Below are 22,023 nucleotides of genomic sequence, written 5' to 3'. Positions count from 1 at the left end.
TATAACAGTCACAGTCTTATATTGCATATATTAAATACTTATTAGTCCTTTATATACACGCATGCAGAAACACAAAGAGTCACTGATTTTAAAATCAATAAACAACGTTCTAAAATCTATAAAGACACTACTAATGAACAATCGTAGTAACAGTACTACTCACTTGCTTGGTGAAATCCTTCAGAGTGAAATGCAAAACCAACTGGTGCTTCCAAAGGATTTTAAAATGCAGTCATCATAATATGCACTTTCTTTGCCAGTTAAACTTTCAACGCTGCACTGTGCAGTAAAAGTCACAAAGAACGTAAGCACAGAAAAAAAATATGTAAAAGAGCCTCACTAGCATTACATTTATGCGTCTGCAGAGAGAAGGACGGCAGTCAGTCAAGTGCCATGAATGCTCAATTTCTCCATTGAAAGAATTCGTGTTCACAGCTTTCTCTCTACAAAGACGCCTCTTAGCTTGGATTCTTTCCTACATTGCAGAATGCCAGTTAATTCTGGAAAGAACAGGAAGCAATTTTAAAGCATGTGGAGTGACGGGTTTCTTATTAGACAGATGGGCATTTATAACAAAAGAAAGTTTGCATTACACACAGAAACAGGATGCCTTATTTCATTGTTATAGTCTATTATAGTCTATTAACTGATTTCTCTAAGCTAGTGACCTTTCTCAGTGAATTGCCCACTCCAACTGAAAAATCAGCTAATTTCTGGGAGGACATTAATTATGCATCTTAAAAGCCTCATTGTGACATCAGGGAAACTTTTCCACATTTTAGTGATTCCTTGTATCTCTTCAGTCTCTGTCTCCCTGGTGCCTACTATTTAACTCTTTGAAGGAAAGTTTAGGATAGAGTCAGCGTAATAGACTGTACAAAAAAAATGCAATTAAATCATGTAAATGAAACAGGTGGACTCATCCGCTCAGTTATTCCATTGAACTTTCCTTGTGTTAGATGCTCAGAGCTGGCTGGCTAGGACCATTTCACTCTGGAACCAGAATGATGTCTGAGATCTTACTTATTTTTCTTTTATATTTAAGATTTTTAGTTCATGAATATAAAATGACACAAAGGTAAATTCACCTGTGACAAAGGAAAAATTCACCCTCCGGCCCCATACACACAAACACACACAGCACAGCTGGGCAACAGCTCTGTTACAATATAACTAGTGGAAGAGATCTTTGGTTATGAGAAAGAAAGTTATCAGCTCCAGTGATGTAGCCATTGATCAAGACTGAGTTGGATCCTGCTCCAACTGACTTAAATGGTGCAGGATCCAGCCCATCGCTCACTCTTGCCCAATCTCATCTTCTACTAGGTGCTCTGTGATTTACCCTCCTCGCTCAGGCAGAGGTGCTGGAGCATTGATTCTCCATCTGCGTCTGAACCATGGCCCCCACCAACAGAGGAGGTCTTGGGGAAACCAGTGGTGGGAGCAAAGGCCCTGCCTCATCACTAGGGCTCTGACTCCCCTGTAAGTAGTAATAGTAGGGGGCTTCTCTCTCCCTAAGAAAAACAGCCTGGAGTTTTTGTTCACCTACATGGGAGCATCAGGTGCAATGGCAGAAATCTATTTGGACATGTCTATGCCATCTCCCTGCTGAGTTCGGGACCACCACTGAGACTCCAACTCCTATCCACTTACTTTTACTCCATAAGTGCAGAAACCTGCCAGTTAGGCAGAGTAGGTAACCTGAATGTATACCCCACCTTGGTGCTCTCTATCTCTTGGCCTTTCTTCCCCCTCAGAAATCATGGGCAACTGCAGGGTGGCCTCCCAGAAATCAGTGACTACAGTTAAATGCAATGCCCTTGCTGTTCTGATCTTTCTGCCTTTCCTAAAATACAAAATCAACATTTTCCCTGCCTCCCCCCACAAAAAACAACAGATAGTTAAGAAGGCATGGGCTTTGAAGGAGAAATGTAGTCAGTTTTCATTATACTCTCACAGATCATTTTATAGTCCAGCTAATTCAACTGAAGTTGTGTGCTGTACTTTTCCTTAATGTGATCTTGAGATATTTCAAACCTGTATGTATTACATTGAGCTTGCATACATTTCCAAAAGACTACCATAGAGAATCATATTGGTATGGCTTAGCTGGCTTTGCAAATACAATCCTCTCACCCAGAATATTTTATTATACTCTTACTCCATTGTATTAAAGCTGATGATGGGTCAACTCTTTCTCTGGCTAAACAAAAAGTATATACCCATGTTCTATATGCTGGCTTTTTTTGGAATATCAACCATAAACAACAATTCAAATAATACTTTTCCTCACCTATGAGATAAAAATTGCAGATCCAAGCTATTAGCAAAAAATAAAAGTTTGAAAATGTTCTGTCCTCCACTCTTTCCTGCCATGGCAGGGGGTCGGACTAGATGATCTACTCAGGTCCCTTCTGACCCTAGAAACTATGAAACTATGAAAAAACAAGCCTCATTTTGCCCCTCCACTTCAGATATCACACAGGGCTAGGGCTGCATCATTTGGTATGGCTTGGGCTGGAAAAAATCAATAAATTAAAATTATTTCCATCCATGAGCAGCAATTCATTCCTCATTGAGAATGCTTCATCAGCAGGTCTTCCTTTTGAGCTACTTTAAACACACCAAACTAAGCAAGGCTGAACAAGCTAGGTGTTTTTCAGAACTATCAGTTCCCCAAGATATAGCTTTCTTCAAATTAGCAAGGTCACTTTCCTCATACTCCAAGCTCTTGTAATAGGATTTTTTGGGGGGCATTTTTCTATTAATTGACCTTTCTGAACTAAGTGTCGCTTTCAATGGGAGCACATTTTGAGGTTTGCTAATAATTCACAGGAAGATAATGCTTACCATATATGCAGCATTTTGAAGTTTCAGAGCTGATAGCAAGCATGAACTAATTTCACAAGTGGGAGGTTGAGAAGGATATTAAGTCCATTTTTATTATTGTTGCATTCCTCATCCCAATTTACAGACAGGGAAATTGAGGCAGAGAAGAAGTGGTTTACCCAAAACCAGATAGTGACAGATCTGTAATTATCATTCAGGAAATCCTGGCTCTCAGTCTCAGGTTGTGCCAAGCCTGCTTCCATCACAAGAGGTGTACCAACAGGCCCACTGGTGTGAGCAGCCAGTAGAGGGCACCGGTTCCTTGCTTCCTTTTTACCTCCTCCTTTGTAGTTGCCATTTTTTTTATGGGTGCAAAGAAAACTTATGTTTGTCACACAATTGGCCCCTTGAAATCATTCTACAGCTATGGTCTTACAGAAGAGCATGACTTCAGAGCACTTTAAAAAGACCCAATCCTACAACAATCTGTACCCTTGTTATATGAGGGTTCAGATGAAAGCATAGGTGATATGTAGGCATGGCACGGGGGGGGGGGGGCACGTGCCTCTCTGACAGGGCCATCCCCACAGCCAATTCTGGCAGCAGCATCTGTGAATGCTTGCCAGCTTCGCCTCTGCCACCGGTGGCAGTGTCTGCAGACTCACGCCAGCTCGGGCTTCATCATCACCGCAGACTTGGGAGGCACCAGTTGCCCATGGATGAAGGTGTTACAAAGCAGAGTGCCTTCATTGACTTCTGTCATCATGTGCCAGGAGCAAAGCTGGGCTGATGCAGCCCAGTCCTGCTCCTGGCAGTGTCTTCAGAATAGGAGCTGGGTAAGGGAGCAGAGGGAGTTCTGTCTAGGGTTTTTTTTCAGTTGGTGCTGGAGGGTGGGATGGGTGGATTGAAGCCCCCACCCCTACTTCTAACGCCACTGAAAAAAACCCAGATTGAGCTCCCTCTGCTTCCTTCCCCTGTTACAGTGGAGAGCTGCACTTCTGCTTGCATCCTATGGATGCGTCCACACATGCAAGCATGTGTGCTTGCAGCAGCTCAAATAGAAGTGATGCAAATTTGAGCCAGGGCTTTTTGCCTCAGCATATGTACTCAGACATGCACTTTGTTGTGGAGCAAATTGTGCCACTTGGGGCAAAATAATCCTGCCTGGCTCCTCCTAGATCTGCAGTCAGGGGAGCTAGAGCCCAGGGCCAGCACCTGTGCTGTCCCTAGCAGAATAGAAAGCTGCCCTGTCCTCGCCCCATCCATACAAAAAGCTGCCTCGGCAAGCAGCTCAGGACTACTCACTCTCAGGAGCTTCTGGGGCCCATCCACTTGGTACCTGGGGACACTACCCCTTGTGCCAGCTGGACTGCTGAAGCAGCATCCCAAATCCATTTTTAAAAATACCCCAAAATCCATGTTCTTCCACAGTTAATACAAAAAACCACTCTACACACACATACACACACACACACACACATCTAGAGAGACAGAGACAGCGATTAGTTGCATAATGCTTTATTGGTATATTTACAATGTTAAAGCAATTTGGAAGCCTACTAGTGTCTCTATCATCATGAAAAAATAAATTCTAAATACCTATATGTGTCGAGGTGTGCTTTTGGTTTTCTTCACACATGATGGGTGTGTGATGGGGGGACGTGATGTTTGCAGGAAGGGGGTGAGAAGGGTGTGGGGGAAGGCGGGTAGGCATGTGGGTGTGTGTGTGTGGAGGGTTGGTCTGTGGGAAAGTGTGGGGCAATTGCTGGGGGGACTGTGGTGTGGGGGATATTGTGGGGGGGGCTGCTCAGGAGGGGTGGGTCCCCTGGCTCCCTCAGCCCACCCGCCCAGGGCCCATAACTTACCTTTAGCAGTAGCAGTGGGAGTAGGGCACTTTGAGCCATGGCAGCAGGACCCAGTGCAGCATGTGGGGACCACGCGTTGGGCCCAGCTGGGTTCTGCAGGCCCTGGGGCCTCTCTGCCTCTTGGACGGGCTGGATGCATGGTGACAGGACCTGGTGCAACTGCAATGGGCCTGGTCCAGCCGGGCAGCAGAGGGACCCCGAGGTCAGCAGAACCCAGCTGGGCCCGGCACGTGGTCCCCGCATGCCACACTGGGTCCTGCCATCAAAAGCCTGACCCAGCTGAACAGCAGAGGGGCCCCAGGGCCAGCAGGACCCAGCTGGGTGCAGTGTGCAGTTCCTGCACACCACACCAGGTCCTGCCTCTGGCCCCCTGTGCCTATAGGGGGGTGGCGCATAGCAGGACCTAGGCCAACCCCGTGTGACTCACTAGTCCAGCTTTGTACCAGAGCGGGTCACACACACTTACTTTGGACAGCGCCGGGGGCTGGAGTCAGCAGAAGAACAAAAGAGATACTCTGGCTGACACCAGAGCGTCTCTTTTGGAGGACTGACTCTCTGGCACAGTCTGGGGCCATGTCTTGCTCCGCTCTTCTGCAAAGTGGTTTTTTAGACCCCAGGATATCCAGGGGTCTCATTTTCTCCCCGCGCTGCAAACTTGCAGAGTGGGCAACCTTTTTTCATTCCTGCACATGCCTCTTGCCCTGCCTCAAAGGGGTTTGAAACAGGGCAAGAGGCATGTGCATGCTCGTCTGGACGCGTCCTATGTGGCTGCATTTATTTAGCAAGCAGTGCCCTGAGCAGCTGCCTGCTTCTCCTTCTGCAGCTGTTTAGCAGGTCCACCAATGGCTGCTTGCCACACCACAGTTATAGAAAGGAGCTCTGAATGCAAGAGATTCAAGAGGACTACCATGGCTTTACAACCTGTTTTGGTAGATAGAGGACACTGTGTATAGCAGACACTTCACACTACAGCATCTATCCCCTTAGCAGTTCAGAAAAACTACACACTGCCTAAGGATGCCATGGTCTACCCCTTATACCACTAACATAAGAATTTGTGAGTCCCAGTGCCCCGAGATTCTACATTGGTATTTATACATTTAGGTCCCGGACAGATGCAACATTTGTAATGCTATGCTACATGCCATATGTACAAGGGCAGATCCAGGGTGACTGCAGCTGCACACTTCTTTGATTCCTGCTGCACCCAAACTCTAGTTAAAAGCCTGATCTCAGGTGTGGTAATATTAACTCAGGCATAGAAATGACTGACAGTGAAGTACTGGAGGCACTGTCAAAATGCTCAAGAAGACCAGATTTTGTTTATGAATCTAAGTAAGCAGTGTACATTTAATTATCATGACTATGGGAATAATGCCACAATATTTTTTCACTATTTTTGGCTAGTTTCTTGTTTTTTAAATTTTTATATCTAATCTAGCAAATTAGTGCACATTCAATTAGTTATATTTGTTTTTGCTTTAGTCTTAAACTAATGAGGTAATGCTAGCCCTCTAGCACATTATTAAAGTATCAAGTTTCTCTAACAGGAGTATAATATGCACCCCCAGTTTTCAAAATCCTAGATCCCCCTATGCCTATGTAACACTAAAAATGTTACTGGATGAAACAGCCACTTCTTGAAGTGTTTCAAAGTACAGTGGCATTTTAAAGTGCTCCAAAATGTCTGTATATATCCTCATAAACTTTAACAAGCTACAGCTGCAACCCTTCAGGTTATGGATGAAATAAAACTTTGACTTGACAGGATCCCTTCCCCAAGACAAACTGCAAGAGTTCAGTCTGACTGTTCATGTCCAGAGGTCTAGCCCAAGATTAGAATGTGGTCTTTACGGGTGATCCAGAAGCAAGAACGGCGTGAGAACCCATGAATCTCTTCAGCCTCCTCACTGTGCTTCATGGTGGTTGTGGGGTTGGCAGTATTACCCAATTTCTGTGGGAATAAGGGAAATTTAAATTAATATTGTTCTAGAGTTGGCAGGGATGTCACTGAAGCTGGTGGATGTAATCACTACCCTTCATTCAGTATAGCTATAGGAAACCACTAAGCTACTTTCTGAAATAAGAGCAGCCTCCTGGCTAAACTCAGGCATACACCACTGCTCAAGACAGGCATATGTGTGCCCACTCAGGAATTTGAACTCTGCGGCAGGGGAGCTTGGTTACTGGCTTCAGCAGTAGCAGATGTGTGTGAGACAGAGAGGCTGAAGCAGGAGAAACACCACAGAAACAGACATGAGAAGAAGCAAGAGGCCAGACACAGGGTCCTACAAGAAGCTGAGAGGGAAAGTGAGTTTCGGACTGAGCATTGGCCAAAGGGTGCTTGGCACTGTGAACAAAGACACTGTCTCCAGTTATTTGATTCTTTCTGTTTCCAGAAAATGAGACTTTGTGCATTCTTTATAAATGAAAAGGAGTCAGTTACAAACATGTGGCTCTATCATTCATATCTCCTCCTACTGGAAACAATGGTCAGGGCCCTGAACTTTGGGCATCTGTTAGTATCTAAAGGCACTGATAAAAAGGAAAATTGACATGATCAACAATTATCCTTTTTTGGCTAATGCAGCCGATAATGTCGCCAATAAATGCTGCACGCATATATACCAAATTTTTCAAAAATAGAACTGAAGTACAAAGTAAAATAGAATACAAAAGTTTAAGGAAAAAGCTTACCACCTTGTTGCTCAACAGCACTGGTGCTGAGTGTATTGGGGTAGCCTGGTCTCAGTGGAGAAGTACTGGTGGAAGCCTGAAGTCCTATGGAAGTACAAGGATGAAAGGATACCAAGAGCATTTACTCCAGAAGTTAGTTAAAGACTGGAAATACCATGAATAAACACTGGCAATGATAACTCTGAAGCTAGAAAAGAGCAAAGATGACTGAAACCATTGTGAAAGCTGTGTCTACTGCTCACCACATCATTCCACAGAGCTGCTTTCCCACTCCTTTTTCACTCTCATTGGCACACTTCTACAGATATGGAATAGTGCACAGCCACAGAGGCAGACACATATCAGAGGCAGACACTACAGAATGTTATAGGAAATAGTTAACTTCCCAATCTATTTGTGCCTGATGCAAACATTATGACAAATTATTCATATTTCCTAAGTAGTGTGACCCCCTACTGATACATAAAAAGATTCAGTATATAGGAAGTGCAAAGAACTGAACAGAAGAATGAATGTCCCTTTTATTCTCCTTTCTTAAAAGAACCATTCATGATAATGGGAGCTATACACCTAATTTTCCATTCACTTGCCTGAAAATACACTCATTTCCTTTTCTATTCCCATGTTCATTTTCCTAGCCTGATTCTGAGATATGGGCACCAAATTATATGAGGCCTGATCCAAAGTCCACTGAAGTTAATAGAAATACTTGCATCTTATTGACTTCAGTGATCTTTGGCTGAAGCCCTTCCACAGACAGGCCCCCGATTATTTATTTTCTCTTTTGTATGCTGCTTAAAAGCACACGCATGTTTAAAGCTAATGTAACAAAGCTTTATGAAGCTGTTTAGTGGAATGTTAGAAAAAGCAAATCTTCCTTTCTCCTGGTCATGTACCTGATCAAACACATTTTCCAATCTGGCACACAGTATGCAGTTATACTACTACCACTACTACTTCTACTAATGGAGGGCAGGATTTTCCAGGCTAATTTTAGGATTCACAAAATTAGCTTGAGGTTTCAGGTAATTTGTTCTTTCTTTAATTAAAGCCTACATTTACCTTTTCTCCAAACGGAGTTTAAACCTTAAAAAAAATCATTTATAATTAAAGGGAAAACTGGGATATATATAGAGAGATATATAGATATATAGAGGACCAGGGAAAAGAAATGTCCCTGAAAACCTGATTGGTCCAAAAAGGTACCTGTATTTTTCCCTTTCTCTCTGCTTCTTTCTTCAAAGCCTTTCTGTGATTCTGTTGTACTTTATTTGCTTCTGCTACATTTCATGCTATCATTTACTGCAAATATCCCCTTTCTACCTCAGCTCCAAGCATCTCTTATTTCAATAATCAATATCCTTTATAGAAAGCATGGGGGTTGAAGGGCTTCGGGTAGTTGCTGAGTAGGTGTAGCAGCTCCAAGACTATAAGACAAAAAATGATCTTTTGATTTCCTTACCACTGCTGTCCTTATCATCCAGCCAAATATGAAAAGGTGTCTGAAAATGGCATGAGATACTTGATCTCACTGGAGTGGTCCACTTCTGGAAGTGGTAGGAAATGAAGGATCCAGCCAGTGCAGCCTCTGTGACTTGGCAGGAGTGGAGACAGTTGTGTCTAAAGTGCGTCTCTGAGATGTGTTTTCAAACCCTCCACTGTACTTCCCTCCTCTCTTTCCATCATCAAGCAAAATTTCAATCTTAAATTACCTCTTTTGCTCCCAAGGATTTTTCATTTTTGGGAGGAGAAGGAGGGAGGGGGGAATTGAGGAAGAGGAGAAGAGTCTATTCACTCTAGTCAACTTCCAGTATCAGATAGGGATGTTGTGACAGGCCTGAAAACTGCAGAACTGCAAAACTAGACTCCTAAACAAACAGCTTTCAAGTTATGTGCCATGGAGAAGTACTTGTGCTTAGGCTGATGGATATTATGCTGCTGTTCCTTCTTTATCGAAAATAGTACATCATATGCTGCACCCTTCTGGACAATGATTGCATATGCATAGCATATTTTTCAGAAAGCTCCTTCATATAAAACTGTAATAAGATTAAAGGATACCTCTCATCAGCAAAATCTCTATTACCATGGTTGCTAATGCAAAGCCTCTGTGATCTTCCTTTGTTTGGATTGGTCTGAAGTTCAAGAGAGATTCAGGAACAAAAGGTATTTCCATAATATCTCCTGGAAAACTTCAATAGTGGATTTAGACAGCATGTCTGCAATATATAAACTGGGCCTTTCCCCTCCCCCTCTGTCTAAGGGCACTCATACAATATTGGGTCAATTGGAACCATTGTATATACATTTTGTATACATTGCATAGAATCTAATACTCTAAACATAGAAGATATTTTTGTTTGCTTTGCCAAAACCACTCCATTCCTATTATACAGATTTGCTTTTTTTCCAACCAGAAGCTACAGTAATTTGTGGAGAAGGAGAGTTGAAGGGGAAGGGGTGAATTTTGCTTGCTATGCTATGTTCTTGAACTGATCTGTACCTAAGTGATCAGGATGTTTAGACAGGACAGGGCAAAAGTGTTGAATTAAAAGGAATTGTTATGCTTGCTACCCATTTCTATACAGTGTTTGGATTACAACTTTAAATGGTGGGATGCCCTCCTAGTAGCTAAAGAGGCAAAAACCCTCAAAGGGTTCTTTTGTGGCCTGCTACAAGAAAGAGACACAGAGGCATGTGTTCCTAATGACAAAAAACTTATTTTAGGGGGTTTTTTTACTTGGTTTTACTATTTTCTTAATATAGATTTAAAATTATTCCCACTGACTCTTTGTAGTTGTTCTTTGTCGCCACCACCACTTTGCATAGGGAAAGGTCCCTCAGTTGACATTTTGTCCCTGTAGGAGCATTGGGAGAGCACCCTCAGAAGGCAACCTCTGCCACCAAATGTCACCAAAGTCCCATGTCCTCTGGCCAAATGGTCTATGGGCTGGTTCTAGCTGTCTGTAAGTTACAGACACATGGTCTAAAGTGATCCATCCCTTGTCATACCATCCCTGGCATCCACCATCATTGGTTTAGGGTTGTCAGAGGGTACATCCCTGACTCTTCTGTTTAATAGCTATTAATGGACCTTTCTTACACGGGCTTGTGTAATTGCCTTTTGCACCCAGCTACACTGTCTGTTTCTACAACCTGCTGTGGCAATGAGTTCCAGAAGTTAACTATGCACTGCCTAGAAAAGTATTTCTATTTGATTGTTTTAAACCTGTTTTAATTTCGGTGTGTGTCCTCTAGTTACTGTTTTGGCTTAAGTTAAAAAATGACTCCTTTTATTTAAAATGAACATCTTATTTCTTATTCTATGATTTGTTTTTGAGAGGCTGTTGGAAAGCAAAGGTGAACCCAGGTAAGCCAGACCGAAGAAGGTAGAGAGATGGAGTAGATTAGGGATCCACCACCACATGAACTAGCAACTGCCCAACTGTGGCCTTACTCCAGAAGTCAAGTATCTGTACTGGCAGGAATGCACACTGTAATAGCAGCAGAATTATTTTGCAGACCAATTTATGGTCTCTGAAAGACACTGGCTGGACAGCCTTGGAGATAGAAGACAAACAACATGGGCAGCTGTACTACTACATTGTTCAGACATTGATTCAGCCTCAGCAGCACTGAAGGGAGAGCATAGATCACTCCCTGTGCTCATCTAAACCTAGGTTCCACTCCTAAGGCTGGCCTTTACATTGGTAGTTTTAGGATGCAGATGCCAATGCACTAAGAACGGGACTCAGACCAAACTAATTTTATAGTCATGCAGCCTGGGGATAATCCACTAGATGGTAAAAACTATTGAAATGGAATGTCTTCAATTTCCAACTATTCCATAGGAAATAATGGATAAGATTTCCATCATTTCCTATTGCCTATACCTCAAGCTTTCCAATTCCCTGGTAGCAGCTCTAATTGAAGAAGCACATTCTGAAATGGCAGGAGTATTATTAAAATATCTTCTATTTACTGCCTCTTACCTACATAGAACCCAAATTGCTTTTTTCAAATAAGTCATGTAAAATAGTATAAATCATGACAGTCAGCATGGAAACACAGCCTCTTTTTGTTTGCGATGCAATAGCTGCTTAATAATACACTACCTCACACTAAACTGTAATTTAAGATGGTAACTGGTAGGTGAAATAATCTCCAGGAGATTTCAGTGGACTGACTTCTGAGTTTTTTTAGCAAATAAGAGCACACACAGATGCTCCTTCTTCAGTAGGACCTCTTGCCTCAGGAAGGAATGTCCAATCAGACTGTTTGTGGATTCTTTTTGTTATGCACAGCGTGGTTGAATTCTAATATAATAAAGGCCTTAGTGTGTCTGTCTGTCTGTCCATAATGCTTTATTCACACTGATTGGTTGTCTCGGCAGCCAGTCACAATGTTGACTGAAACAACCAGTCAGAGTGTTCCAAGAGCTTTCCGGACAAGAGGCAGCGGTGGCAGCATGGCAGAGCGCTGCCATGATGGCAGGGACAGAGAGGATGGAGCAGGGACCCCTGGCTCTGGTCCCTGGAGACAGCAGCAATGGAGTGGACAGAGGGGGGTGGGGCAACAAGGGCAGCACTGCTGGCCTCACCCCCCCCCCCACCCTGGCCCTGCTCCTTGGAGGCAGCAGCAGCACGGGATGCTGGCTGAGAGGGATGGAGGGGATGGCGGGGCAAGTTCCCCCCCCCCCCCCGCCCTCTGCCTGTGGCGGCACGGGGTGGTGGGTGGCGGTGCTCTGTCCCCGCCTGCCTCCCTCCTGCCCCCCCATCATCCTTGATGGGCAATTGGCTAGTACAAACATAATGTACTCATAGACTAAGAATTTCAGAGATATGCTAGATACACATTATTTTCTTTTTTGGTATATTAACATATTCTTTTAAAAAATCTATTCATGTCAACAATCCACATTACAGTCCTGTATGGCTGAGGCACAAAGAGGCTGAGGATGAAATTCTGGACCTACTAAAATCAAAGGTAAAACACTCATTTATTTCAATGGGGCATGGAAGTTTACCCCATTCAACACAGCTGAAATATAACAGTGTCATTTACTATTTTGCCCTTTTAGTGCACTTAATTTTGATTAGTTAGCATTTCCTCCTACTGTGCACAACCTAATGAGCTAACAATAGGAACAAGACTGCAGCGGTCAATGATCAAACTTACAACATGCAGAGGTCGAATGCAAATTGTACTATTTTGATTTATAAAACGTGAAAAATGGTGATACTTTGTCCTTATGTTGAAGACTACAACAAGAATTGCAGACCTTACATTCCGTCTCGATTACGCTTTGCTGACTGTGGAAATATTCCTCAAATATCAGAACCACGGCTGAGACACTGCAGTGAAATACTATATATCGCAATGCAAATGTGTGCAGCTTTCTATTTCAGAAAATAATATCAAAATATCAAGACTTTATATAAACTCATTGTTTGCAAGAGATAGACCAGGATCTGTATGGGTAATTGAACAACTTCTCAGGCTAGAATGTAAAATCTGTTTCTTGAATAGAACACTTAGCATAGATACTCTCTCTCGGTTTTCAGCCTGGAGGGGGCAATACATTTTCGCCTTACTCTCTCCACTTCAGATAGCTGCCAGATTATCCATGAATCTGTCCAAGTGCTTCACCTTGGCAACTAGAGATTTTTTTTACAGCAGATTTAGATTGTATTGGTGTAGGAGAGGGGAAGGGCTGACCAGCACACAGAGAGCCTCTCCACTGACCTTGTGCGTTCTGTACAGGAGTCCGACATTAGTGGGGGAACGTGCGCTAAAAGCTGATGGAACACAGGGATGGTCTTGGCCCCATCTCTCTCCTCACCAAGCCCCAGAGGAAAGAGACTGCATATGAATCAACTGCTTGTTTTAAAACCAGCATTTAGAATAGGAAATAAAACAAAAGGTGCAGTTTTTGAATTTCATCAATTAAAAAGTTACTTTTCCTTATTATTTATGTTGTATATCTCCATATGCAAAGCAACTCCAGCACCAGAATAATCTTTACTTTACATTATAAGAACAATAAAAGTAAGAAAGAACATAAAGTCTAGGGACAGACATTCAAAAAGCCAGAGCCTGAACTGATTCAGCCTTCGCAGTTTAGTCTAACCTCCCTAGGCTGAACCGGTTTGTAACAGGACAAATATTCACTCTCGACTGAGGCAATGCAGGCACATGCCTCCAGTTACTCAGGCCAGGCGCTGGGGGAGCAGGAAAAGGGTGCTAGAGCATACCCTGGGCTGCAGGGAAACTGTGCTGGGGGTGGGGGGACATGGTCAGTCTGGGATGAACTAACCAGACAGGGGTTTAATTCCCCCCATCTCTATCTCACCAGTGGGGACCAGAGCCAGGTCTGCCAGGTGCTCCCCCAGAGCGGGGCAGGGAGGAAAGTTAGTCTCCCTTCTACCCCCACTGGCAGCCAGGTCTGGCTGCCGTCACCGTCGCCACTGCTGCTGAGCTCCCCCACTGTCCCCTCCACCAGACGACGGAGGGAGGAGGAATAAGTTAAACCATCTCTGCCCTCCGCACCTGAAGGGGCCCTGCCAGCCAGTGTCTAGCCCCTTGTTGTGGGCAGCAGCCCCTGTCATAAAGTGGGGGAGTGCAAGCCCCTTTCCGCTGGGGTGGCTGTGCTGTAGGGGCAGCTGAGCATGCAGCAGCACCAGGGTTCAGAGCAGGCCAGAGACCTCCAAGCTCCCACAGCACTGCCATGCTCCACAGCAGCTCTGCCAGCCCCTCAGAGCAGCCCCTGCCGAGAAGAGGCTCATGTGCCAGAAACCTGTGATGGACTGCAGCCCAGCACGGTCGCTCACTGCTTGCTGCTCCAGCTGCTGGGTGGGGGCAGGGCCTGGGCCCAGTCCTTGCCACTTGATCTATGCTGGGGCAATCCCCCTCCCAGCAAGAAGGGACTTGTTGAGCTGCTAGCCCTGAGCACAGGCCAAGTGGCGGTGGCGGCTGCGGCTGCGGCCAGGCAGGCCCCACTGCAGAGCCAATGGCTGAATAAGCTCCCTCCTGCCAGGAGGGGGTCTTGCGCTGAGCACAGAAGGGCCACTGGCACTGCGGCGGGGTCTGCCCAACCTGGCTGCAGCCGATTCTCTGTGCTCGGGGCCAGTGGCTGAATAAGCTCCCTCCTGCCGTGAGGGGGCTGGTCCCAAGCACAGAGTAGTGGTGGCTGGGGTGGGCAGACTCCGCTGCAGTGCCAGGGGCCTTTCTGTGCTTGGAGCAAACAGCTTCCTGGCAAGAGGGGGCTTATTCAGCTGCTGGCACTACAGTGGGACCTGCTCAGCTGCAGGTCTGTGCTTGGGGCCAGTGGCTGAATAAGCCCCTCTTGCCAGGAGGGTCTTCCCCCAGCACAGATTGAGTGGCAGGTGCTGGGACCTGCCCCTGCCCAACAGCTGGAGTGGTGAGTGGTGAGTGATCGTGCCACTCGGGACCCTGGTGTTGCCATGTGCAGGCCACCTCAGCTCTGCTGGCCCCACAGCACAGAGCCCCCACCAGGGAGGGGCTCACATTTCCCTGCATTATGACAGGGGCTGCTTGCCGCTCAAAAGGGCCCTGCCCCCTCCTACTGCAGCAATGGGGAGAAGGCACAGGAAAGCAGGGCCCTTTGGGGAGGCAGGGAGCGCGGTGGCAAGGCCAGTTGCCAGTGGGGATAGAGGGGGCACTAACCCACCTCCCCATCCTGCTCTGCCTCAGGGGTCATGGTAGCAGTGAGGGGGGAGTGCCTAGCAGACCCAGCTGGAGTCCCTGCCTGTGGGATAGGCAGGGGGGAATTAAACCCCTCCGTGGCTAGACCCCTGCCCTGCCTGTCCCTACTCTGGCTGGGGAGCAAAGGGGAGGGGCCAGCCTGGCTGGTCTGGAGCAGAGAGCCCAGCCCAGAGAGCATGCTGGGATGCTGGGGGTCTCTGGTTTAACTTAAACCAATAAGGAATCTGGGACAGACATTGCATAAACCTGTTTGAGCCAAATCAGTTAAGTCTGATACTACATTCAACTAGGTTTATCTCAAACTGGTTTCATAAAATCATAGAAGTAGGGTCGGAAGGGATCTTGTAGATCTTCAAGTCTGACCCCCCGCCTGGGCAGGAGAAAAAAACTGGGCTCAAATGAGTCCAGCCAGGTAGGCATCAAGTCTCTTCTTAAAGACCCTCAGGGTAGGAGCCAGCACCACTTCCCTTGGAAGTTGGTTCCAGCTCCTAGCCCCCTTAACTGTGAAGTAGTTCTTATGGATGTCTAATCTAAACCTCCTCTCCAATAATTTATGTCCATTATTCCTTGCTATGCCAGGGAGCGCTAGGGGAAACAGTGTCTCCCCCAAACCCTTCTGGTCCCCCCTAGTGAGTTTATAGACAGTCACCAGGTCCCCCCTCAGCCTTCTCTTGTGAAGGCTGAACAGGTTTAGGTCCCACAGTCTTTCAATGCAGGGTCTGCCCTGTAGTCCCTGGATCATGGGGGTGGTCCTCTTCTGGACCTTCTCAATGTTGTCCACATCCCTCCTGAAATGGGGCGCACAGAACTGGACACAGTACTCCAGCTGCGGCCTGACCAGTGTCACGTAGAGGGGGAGGATCACCTCCTTGGCTCTACTTGAGATGCACCTGTGGATGCACGACAAGGTCCAGTTAGCCCTGCCAGCCGTGACTTCGCATTGTTAGCCCATGTTCATCTTGGAGTCAATAATGACTCCAAGATCCCTTTCTGCCTCTGTGCTCTCAAGAAGGGAGTTTCCCATTCTATAAGTGTGCTGCTGGTTTCTACTGCCTAAGTGCAGCACCCTGCACTTGTCAGTATTGAAACACATCTTGTTTATGTTAGCCCATTCCTGTAACCTATCCAGATCTTGCTGCAATCTTTCCCTCCCTACTAGCGTGCTCACCTCACCCCAAATTTTGGTATCATCAGTGAATTTAAACAGGTTGCATTTCACCCCATCGTCCAGATTGCTGATGAAGATATTGAACAGCGCAGGCCCCAGGACCGAGCCCTGGGGGGCTCCGCTGCCCACTTCCCCCCAGGTCGAATGTGACCTGTCCACCACCACCCTCTGAGTACGACCCTTGAGCCAATCTGCAATCCATCTGACTGTGTAGGCATCAATGCCACAGTTGCCTAGTTTTTTAATGAGGATGGGGTGGGAGACAGTGTCAAAGGCCTTGCTGAAGTCTAGAAAGACTACGTCCACGGCAACACCTGCATCCACTGCCTTTGTGACCTGATCATAAAAGGCAATCAGGTTGGTCTGACATGACCTGCCCCTAATGAAACTGTGCTGGTTGCCCTTGAGCATCATCCCTGAAGCCAGTCCATCACAAATGTGCTCCCTGAGGATCTTCTCAAAGAGTTTCCCAAGGATAGAGGTAAGACTGACGGGCCTATAGTTGCCCAGAACCTCTCTCTTCCCCTTTTTGAAGATGGGGACAACGTTAGCTATCTTCCAGTCATCCGGCACCTGGCCCGAGCACCATGAGAGCTCATAAAGCTGTGCCAAGGGCCCTTCAATAACCTCAGCTAGCTCCCTCAACACCCTGGGGTGGAGAGCATCTGGACCCACTGACTTGAACGTATCCAGGCCCTCCAGAAGCTCTCTAGCCCAGTCCTCCCCAATCTGAGGTCTGGAGGCGTTCCCCTCGAGTCCATCTTGCATCACAGTGGGGAAGTCCTGGTTCCTGCACAAGAAAATGGAGGTGAAGAATTGGTTCAAGAGGTCTGCTTTCTCCTCTGGCTCAACCACCAGATTGCCCAGCATACTTTGCAGGGGCCCCACATTACCCGGTATCTTCTTCATCCTCCCTATGTATTTGAAAAAGGACTTTTTATTATGGTTGATCTTGGACGCTAGACCTAGCTCTATATCTGCCTGACAGCCTCCCTACAGGCCCAAGCAGAGGAGGTATACTCCACTTTGGAGATAGCACCCCACTTCCACTGGGTGTACGCTGCCTTTTTTGGTAAGCAGGCATTCCCGGACGCCCTTGGTGAGCCAGGGGGGCTTTCGGGCACTCCTGCCCCCCTTGCTTCTTATTTCAGCCATTTTCAAATTGGTTTATATGCACTGAATGTCTGCTCTGTTACAGGTTTAAACCAGTTTCTGATCACTTAAACTGGCCCCTAGCCAAAGGCATCTCTCTCAGACGGAACACATGCACTGTGTATATCAACAGGATGCATCACAACGCTATCACTGTATACACATATATATCTGCATTTAGGTGCTGAGGCAGCACAGGCACTAAGGTGCATGGTTGACAATGCAGAGGTTGCAAGTTTGAAACCATAGCAGAAGTGTTCATGGTGTAGGCTCTCAGATTCCAATGAATCTGCAAATTCTGTTAAATACCTTGTCACAAGGACACAAAAAAGAAAAGGAATAGCTGTATCTTCCTATTAGATACAGCCATATAGGTTCCCCCATGTACTGAGATAACTGAAGAGGGGTTGTGCTAGAGGGACCCCAAGTTCTCCACTGGGTCTTGTACTATACACTACTTTCTTACTCAGGCCTGTGGCTACTGCCATAAAGTGTCCATAAAAAAGTGAAGAATATTTTTATCTTTGTGTTTTCGTAACAAGCAAGGCTCTCCACTGATTATAAAACTTCATACATTAAATACTGTATATAGACTGCTGCTAGTACTAACAAAGGTAAAATTTGATTCATACCTCTTAACTGTTTGGTTTGGAGAGGGCATTGCATTTTTCTCTTTATTTTCTCCATTGGAGGCTGGTCCCAGAATGGCTGTCAGAGGGCTTAAACTTACTTCACACAAGTCAGAGGGACAGTTACTATGTTTCCAACATCACTTGTCCACCTATCCCACTACCCCATGGGCTTTTCGTGTCTGTCTCTTGTGCGTCTCTTCTGTACAGGTGGCATTCGATTCTGCATCTCCCTCATGCTCACTTTCTAACCTCTCCTTCTCACATATCCCTGACTGTCTTTGACTTCAGTGGCTCTTCAGAAACTGCAGGAAGAAATAGATAGTCCCAGTACACATTTCAAAGACTAACATTTTTTTAGGATAAAAAATCCCTTTTTATTTCAGTTCTCCGATTTACTGTCACCTCCCTTCACTCAGACATTTTGTTTCTATGGTTAGAAATCTTAAGGATATGCTTGCCCACAAATTTTCTCTTTTCACTTGCTCTCCCTTGTGAGAAATCTACCTACCGTACCTCTGGAACAATTCCATAATTTGTCCTGTCCTTGACTGGCCTTAGCTACAAATTATAATTTTTTTTCAAGCCTTAATTTTTTCCCCCTCCACAAATATAGCAATTGCTTCTGAGTTGCTCAATTTAGAATTTATCTAAATACCTTCTTTCTGCTTTCAGGAATCCTAAATTCTGTGGCCAGACTACTCTTTCATTCTGCAAAGCCCGACTAAATACTTCCCAATCTCATCCCTTTCACTGACTCCTCCTTTCTGAAGTAAATGCAGAACTGCCGTCCCTTGCTCCCAAAACTACCCATAGTTGCATGCCAGCCTACTTCCTTGACCTCCTTCCAAACTACCCTTTTCCTCATTCACCCAATTCTTTCAATCCTGACAGCTGTCTCCTACTCTACACTCAGGTCGTTCCCTCAAAACAACCAAATCTTGTCTTTACAGCTTTTCTTCCCTTTCAGCTTATAGTTAACATCTCTGCGACTTTTCCTAGCATTTTGTAATACAGAAGATTAAGGAAACAATGTTTAAACATACAAATTGTATAAACTATCACTTGTTTTGGCTTCCTGGCCAATCTTTATTTTTTTCCATGTTACAGTAAACTGAATTTCAAGGGTCAACTTTTATTTAAAAAGTCCTCTGCAACTGATTATATTTTAACCATTGTGCTAACTGAAGAAGTACCTCAAATCTGATTTAAGCTCTGATAAGGTTCTACCTTCAGACAGGCCTCTCAGATACCAAACAAATGAGAACAAACACTATCGGATCAGAACTGGGACAAGATTTGGACAAAATACAGGGCACACAAGGAGCAAAGGGAGAGAGAATGTGCGGTTAACAGCTCCTGTCAATTTAGAAGAAGACTGTTTTAAAAAAAATGTTGGATCTTTATTGAAATCTATTTATTCAGGATGAAAATTGATATACAAACACTGTTATACAAGTGCAAATTAGCATGTTATCATCAAACAGGAACATGGAGAAAGCAGAGGAAGGATGTATTTCTGTTTTGACTCTGATATTCTGCTTTTGGGTAGACAGTGTCCTGTATGACCAGTATGCTGACAATATTTCTATGTTCAGATCTTTGGGGACCCATGAAGTTTTGCATTCAATATTCCTGCAAAACTTCATCTCCATACTTGACAAAGATGGGAGCCCAATTCTTTCCTTTACAAAGAAGTAAAGCAAGAATAACTACTGTTACATAGTCTATGGCAGTGGTCTCCAAAGTGGGGTGTGCACACCCCAGGGGGTGTGCAAGATGATCCATTGGGGTGTGGGAAGAAAATATTAGAACTTCTATTTATATAAATATACATATATTGGGGGTGCATGCTCAAAAATTTTTTACTGATAGGGGTACACAATCAAAAAAGTTTGGAGACCACTGGTCTATGGAACTGCATCAAGATAAAACCAGCATGAGTGAGGGGAACCAGACCTAGCTTGAGAAATTCCAAGATGCTATTGTTTTACAGTCTGACTGCAGAAATACAACTGAGAATCTCATTTTCATTGTTGATTTTTGAGGTTTGTGGCTTCAGAGTTCATTTTGTTTTCTTGAGTATTGACATGGGAATCTAGTTTAGCCCAATGTCGCATCTAGGTATAGCATGAATGCTTTAACTTCAGTGTGTTTAAATTGTTTGAAAACAACCTGATACAGTTTTCCAGTACCTAAAGAAGAGACTGAGCCTTTAGCAATATTAAAATGAATCTTTAAAGTAAGTTCTTCTATTATGCAAGGAGTCTTACTAGTGATGTAAATCCAGGGGAACATCCCCATAAGTGGGAAAGTGTGTTTCCTCTGGGACAAACAGCAGCGGCACAATATGTGCTGCTGCGACTTGTCCCTGGGGAATACCTGGGCATGTGCGCTCTGGTGCATGACACATTGCCTTAGGTGGGATAGGGGAGGCTGGATGGAGACAGTGCCTGGACTGGCCCCAGCAGTCTTACGCAGGATCCTGGGGGCTGCAGTCACAGCGATACACAGCAGGGAGCCTGGCCAGCATTCAGAGTGTGGCTCCGGCCGGCCAGGCTCTGGTGTCAGACAATGCATGCTACCACCATGTACACCACTTTTTTTTTTAGGCATGGTTTTTTTTACACTGAGATCTCTCACTGTGAAAAAAAATCACCCCTATGCTGTAAAATAGCAGTGTGGAGAACACCTGCATGTGTGGTGTGTATGGTGTGCATGATGTGCAGTGCCACAGATGGGTCTGTAGCACTGCGTACTACACATGTGCGCTTGTCTGGATGCACTCCCAGGAGTCCTTAATTCTTGTCCTTGTCTTAACTGATAAACAACTTACCTTTCTGAACTATCTGCAGCCCAATCAAAGGTTGATCTCCAGAGTGATAAGAAACATGAAGCGGCAGACAGAGACTGCATGGCATGATGAACTCTGGGCAGTTGTAGATGTAGCTGTGGTATGGGAGGGAATAAGGAGCATTTTAGGTGGTCATAAAATTTAGGAGGATTTGCAGCCTAATCAGAAATGTGGAGTAACCCCTAGAAATTTGGCCCCTATTGACATTTGATGGTATTTTCCATTTTTCACTTCCAGCTTCTTTCGTAGAAATAATAATGTGCAAGCCCGATCAACACAGCTGATGCTCAAATCAAGAGCACTAGGTTCTTTGTTTACCTTTGCTTTTCAGGTCAGTTATATTTTCCATTTGGTTGCAACACTAACCTGTTCTTCCCTTCAGTTGTCAGTGACTTCTCTGAGCTGATTTTTCTTTCAAGTTACCTGCTCTGCTGATGGGATTAATACCTGTCATTAATGAAAGTCCCCTTTCCCTGGCATCACACAGTGCCTAGGGAAATTTTTCCGTGGTGAATAGGGTTCCCATCTCTCTCTGAATCTATTCTGGGAGGTTTCATCACATGATGTAATGACATTAATGACTTTACATCAGGAGGGCAAATGCACATTACTATTACATTTTAAAAATGGCTACTATACATATCAGATTCAACATTTAATATTTATTTTAATGAATGCCCTATCATTTATCTCCTGGAGATTTATATCTAAGTCCTGGAGACTCCAGGGCAATCCTGGAGGGTTGGGAACCATAGTGGTGAAGAAAATTAGACAGTATAGTATGAAGGGATCCTGCTGTGAAAATGAGAGTGCTTTCACAGAGTTATGGATGGGACCAGCTCTGGGTTCTGTGGGACTCTGTGCAACGTAACAGATGTGGATATCCACCCAGCTCTCTCCTAGACTGCCTGAGCTCTTCATTCATGCATTGACAGCCTGGAGACTCATAGGTTTAATGACTCAGGAGCTCCCTCTAAACCCTAACTTCCTTAGTCAATATTCAACTCCCTCCATGTCAGATTTGGAAAGGCATTGGTTATTTGACTTCATAGATAAGGTCAGGCATCCTCACCTGTCTAATATGACTGGGAAGACATGAAACAA

General features: G+C 45.0%; 1 protein-coding gene and 1 long non-coding RNA gene across 3 annotated transcripts in view; one reads left to right on the top strand and one right to left on the bottom strand.

Annotated features, from left to right (window-relative positions):
- PLG (plasminogen) overlaps nt 1–22,023 on the top strand; it is a 98,749-nt gene that overhangs the window by 16,455 nt on the left and 60,271 nt on the right. The gene's annotated exons all lie outside the window — the stretch shown is intronic.
- On the bottom strand, nt 4,926–21,017 carry LOC149873314 (uncharacterized). 2 transcript variants are annotated; one of them, XR_016441801.1, is made up of 3 exons: nt 20,902–21,017; nt 7,392–7,475; nt 4,926–6,648 (listed from the first exon to the last, which is right to left on the bottom strand). It is a non-coding gene; the product is annotated as an uncharacterized LOC149873314 (long non-coding RNA). The 2 variants fall into 2 exon arrangements; XR_016441800.1 differs by having other exon boundaries at nt 7,395–7,475.

Source organism: Crocodylus siamensis, chromosome 1 (assembly GCF_052110815.1).
Source record: "Crocodylus siamensis isolate JL-2025a chromosome 1, ASM5211081v1, whole genome shotgun sequence".
Lineage (NCBI taxonomy): Eukaryota > Metazoa > Chordata > Crocodylia > Crocodylidae > Crocodylus > Crocodylus siamensis.
This window is presented reverse-complemented; position numbering and strand designations above follow the sequence as displayed.